The 4,868-nt window shown below is 41.6% G+C and overlaps 1 protein-coding gene across 1 annotated transcript in view; it reads left to right on the forward strand.

The window, feature by feature from the left end:
* Window positions 1-1,600: 1,600 nt before the first annotated feature.
* LOC123507681 (protein N-terminal glutamine amidohydrolase-like) overlaps window positions 1,601-4,868 on the forward strand; it is a 34,152-nt gene continuing 30,884 nt past the window's right edge. The window contains exons 1-2 of the mRNA XM_045260800.1: window positions 1,601-1,656; window positions 2,997-3,044. The gene's annotated coding sequence lies outside the window, so the exon portion shown is untranslated. The remainder of the gene's footprint in view (window positions 1,657-2,996; window positions 3,045-4,868) is intronic.

The raw sequence follows: 4,868 nt of genomic DNA on the forward strand, positions 1-4,868 counted from the left end.
GATGTTTTAAGTAGTACCTGCAGACCTGGCTCGCTGCTGCTGGTGCTGTTGTTGGTGCTGTTACTGGTGCTGCTGCTGGTTCTACACGTCCGCCTTCCTGCTGTGTGGTGTGTAGGCCAGCAAGTGTTGTTTGTGAGGAAGGGTAAATGGAAATAGTGAGTTTGCTGTCACCCGCAGCCACCCAGCACACACTCTCTAACTTTATTCATTTAGGGAAGTGTGGGAGTGAAGCTTATTGTGTGTTTATTTACTGAAAAAAATTCTGTGCATGGAAGTTATTGTGTGCTTTTTTTTTAAATGCAAGACTTGTTTGAGGGTTGTTATTGTTCATTTATTGAGTGTGTTGGTGTGTGGTGTTTGACAGAAGGACTACTGGTGGGAGTTCTTATGTGTTTCTTTATTGAGTGTGTTGGTGTGTGGTGCTTGACAGAAGGACTACTGGTGGGAGTTCTTATGTGTTTCTTTATTGAGTGTGTTGGTGTGTGGTGCTTGACAGAAAAAACTACTAGTGGGATTTCTTGTGGGCTTTCGATGTGAGTTTCCTTTGGGTTATGATTTATTTCTTTAACTAAGAGAGAATACCGGCCAAGGGCAACAAAAATTGTGATGAAAAAAGACCCACTGAGGTGCCGGTCCCCAAACAAGTTATGTAGTTAGAAGGGGACTGCAAGGATGGTATAGGAGTCACATTTTTTTTTTTTTGAGTGAAGTGTGTGTGTGTGTGTGTGTGTGTGTGTGTGTGTGTGTGTGTGTGTGTGTGTGTGTGTGTGTGTGTAGGTGCATATAATTCTGTGTGAAGGAAGAGAGTTGTCTTTACGTGTAATTAATTCAGCGGTTGTGTTTATTTGGTGTGGTGGTGTGTGATGCCTGCCAGAAAGACTAGGAAATGGGAGTTCTTGTGTGTTTTCCCTTGGGTTATGATCATTAGTTCACCGACTGTGTTTACTGATTGCTCTCTTGTTTGGTTCATGATGAGAATAAAAAAGAAACAGTGAAGAGGAAAGATTAAAAAACTGTTGAAATAAACTAGATAAGAAAGAACAGGATGGAAAAATATTAGAAGTTACGTTATGAGTGAAAAAATATTGGAAAACCTAAAGAAATAATGATGGAAGTAACGAAAACACTAAGGGCATATATTAAACAGTGTGAACATTCTAAGGACCTCATTTAAGGGGCACTGAGATGACCAGCGGGATTTTCATCCACTTTTTTTTCTTAGGCTTTTTTGAACTGATATTGCAGACTGATTCAACTCTCACCTGAATCATAGAAGTCTTGTAAAAAATGCCTGTGCACCCAGTTTAGATTAGTGGTGTGGCGGCTGGCCCTACAAGAACACAAGACAAGGACAGCTGAGATAAGGGAATGATTCAAGCTTCCCGTACTTGTGATAGGAAAAGGAGAATGAAAATATTGAGAAGATAACGAAGAGATAACAGATAGCAGATAACACACTGCAGAGATGTTGTGATAGGACGCAAGGGCACCACATAGACTTCGTAATGGAGTTGGTGGGAATTAAAAGGAAAAAAAGAAGAAGTCAACTGATATCACGCTTATCATTGAATTCCAAGGTCGATAAAGCAGAGTGAAGGAACAGTGATAGTAGTGAAGAGATGTAGAGAACCAGGAAGAGTAGCAGTAGCAGTAGTAGTAAGTAGTAGTAGTAGTAGTAGTAGTAGTATAATGTGAAGTTTTCGTGTGTAATACATAAGTGGAAATAAGAGAAGAAATTAATGTAAGAGAAGTAATGAAAATGAAGCAACAAAATAAGAATAATAGAAAAGAAGGAGAAATAAAAGCTTTGATAGAACTACCACTCCTGTTTATTAAAAAAAAAAAAAACTGGAAGTGAGAGAGAAAGAAAGAAAAAAAAAAAAAGAAGAAAGGATGATGGAAAAAGCAGTAACGAGGGAGGAAATTGTAGGAAAGAAAAATAGTGAAGAAAAAGTTAAATGATTATTATGTATTAAGTACGAACACACACACACACACACACACACACACACACACACACACACACACACACACACACACACACACACACACACACACACACACACACACACACACACACTTGCTACACAACTTCTTCCGATATAAAATTTAATTATTACAGCGGCATTGCGGACGTGCTGCTGGAGAGAGTAAGAGTGAGAGGAGTGAGAAGAGGGAAAGGGAGAGGGTGAGTGGTGTGAGAGGGGGAGGGAGATGAGAAGTGAGAGAGATGAGTAAGAGTGAGAGAAGGAGTGAGAGGGGGAGGGAGAGTGGGAGTGGGTTGAGGAGTGAGTGGGGGGAGTGGGGTGAGAAGAGTTAGAGAAGGAGTGAAAGGGAGGAGTAAGCTAGAGCGGAGTGAGAGGGAGAGAGTTGGAGTAAAGGGAGAGGGCGAGAGTAAGAGGGAGACAGACTTAGCTGGTTACGGGGTTGCCAATGCTTTCATGAAGTTCTCCATCCTTTTGTTAACCTCTTGCTTCTTTTCTTTCTTTTCTCGTCTTTTTTTTTTATCATTGCATATCATTTTTTTTTTCTTTATGTTACTCTTTTATTGTTTTCTTTATTAATGTTCAGTTTTGCTCGTGTTGAAATCGTTCTGTGTATTTTTTTGTAATTCTTAGTATGTCATTTTTATTTTCATTATTTTCTTCTATGTCATTTTTGTTCTTATTATTTTCATCTATGTTATTTTCATTCTTATTTCTTCTTTTTATTTTCACTTCACCATTATTGTTTTTTTTTTTTTTTAGCCACTGTGGTGTTTCTGGTATTTTTCTTACCATTTTTAATCCCTTCATCATCAATTGTGCTCTCTTTAAAATTCCCTGATGTTCTTTTATCTATCTTTAGTTATGTTTTTATCATTGTTATTTACTTCATCATTGGTTTGAACATAATTTCTCTCTCTCTCTCTCTCTCTCTCTCTCTCTCTCTCTCTCTCTCTCTCTCTCTCAGCATATCTAATCATCTTTATTAACATATCTTCATATTCTCATCAGGTGTGCGTCGATATGCCAAGCTATCTACTCAGCACATCTGCCATCTACGTAAGTGTCAATATTTTTATCTTTCTATGTATATTTCTCTCTATTTATTTATACTGTTGCAAGTGTGTATCTAACCCGGCCATCTGTTTAAATGTATATCTATGCGTGTGTGTGTGTGTGTGTGTGTGTGAATCTGTGGGTTTTATCTCGTCACTTATTTATGTCGAGCATTACTGAGATTCATTACAAGGAGGTACACACACACACACACACACACACACACACACACACACACACACACACACACACACACACACACACACACACAAAAAAAGTGTGTCTCTTCGTCGTCATGATCTCAGCCGCCGATGGAAGACACTCCTAAGCTTTCCTCCCAGACTACATTTTCCTCCCTCCTCTCCTCCACTCACTCCTGCATCCCTCTCCCGCTCCCCCCGGCCACAAAAGAGCCGCCCTTCTTATGTACGATCCATGACTCAGGCGCCGCGGAATATACAGAGAGATTTGACCTAGTCTGTGTGTGTGTGTGTGTGTTTATGCGGCCCCGCACTGCAGTAGTTACCCACCACCATCGAATGTGTGTGTGTGTGTGTGTGATGGTTTGTTTCCTGTTTGTAGACAATGATGCACTTGCACACACACACACACACACACAGACGGAGCAGACTTGCGGCGCTGTGAAATGGCAATTAACAGCAAAATTGTACGTCTGTCCGCTTTAACTGGTGTGTTGCAATTATAATTCTCACAAATTAAAGTAGATCTGTAGTGCATCCGGATCACATGTGCATATCTACTGTGTGTGTGTGTGTGTGTGTGTGTGTGTGTGTGTGTGTGTGTGTGTGTGTGTGTGGTAATCTATCTCTCTGTAGGACTCAAAAATCGCTAGTCTTTATAATACCTGCCAATAATTAATGTAGTGTCAATGACCATTTTTATTCACACTGAGCGAAGAGATAGAAAAAAAAGTGAAAAGCCGGCAACTGATGAGAGAGAGAGAGAGAGAGAGAGAGAGAGAGAGAGAGAGAGAGAGAGAGAGAGAGAGAGAGAGAGAGAGACGAACCACATATGCCAAGTTTCAGAATGTCATAACCAGAGATAGACAGACAGACAGACAGAAAGACAGACAGACAGACAGACAGTCAAACAGACACAGACAAAGAGAAAGAATAATACATGCAGTACTTTCAACATCACACACACCTGCATCACCACCACCACCGCTACCACCACAGTTGCCAACCACAGTTCTCCTTCCTGTTCTCTCTTCCCGTCTACTTCCACCACCACCACTGCCACTACCACCACCACCACTACTAATCTTTCTTATTAAAACTCAATCTACCTTTTTTAGACCCAAAGGTAGCTATATGTGGACGTTTAAACACATGTACGTACCATATTTAAACACTCACTGCCCTCCCTTGCCAAGATAACACTCGGAAAACGTCAACAAACAGCCACGAACGGTATTGGCTTCACCCACGTTACTTCACCCCACCCCCCACTATGTCAGAGTCCGCCCCACCTCGTCCCTTATACCTTCACGGAACTGTCACCTTTATCTTACCTTATCACGTGCTCTACATCCACCACGTCCTCAAACAACGGTATTAATTTGATTCTTAATAATCCAGTGGTGAGGAATGCGTAGCGGAATGGGAGGTGGTGGTGGTGGTGGAGGTAAGGAGACAGTGACATGAGCGAGGGAGGAGGTGGTGGTGGGAGGGATTGGCAAAGGCTGGTGAGAGGAAACACGAGGTCTGCTAGCTGGCGAGGTACAGATCGAGGCAGTTCCCGGCATTTCTGTGTGCTTCATCATCTCTCTGACCCGCCACACGCCACACACCACGCACACACACA

The sequence above is a fragment of the Portunus trituberculatus genome, chromosome 23, assembly GCF_017591435.1.
Source record: "Portunus trituberculatus isolate SZX2019 chromosome 23, ASM1759143v1, whole genome shotgun sequence".
NCBI classification, from domain to species: Eukaryota; Metazoa; Arthropoda; class Malacostraca; order Decapoda; family Portunidae; genus Portunus; species Portunus trituberculatus.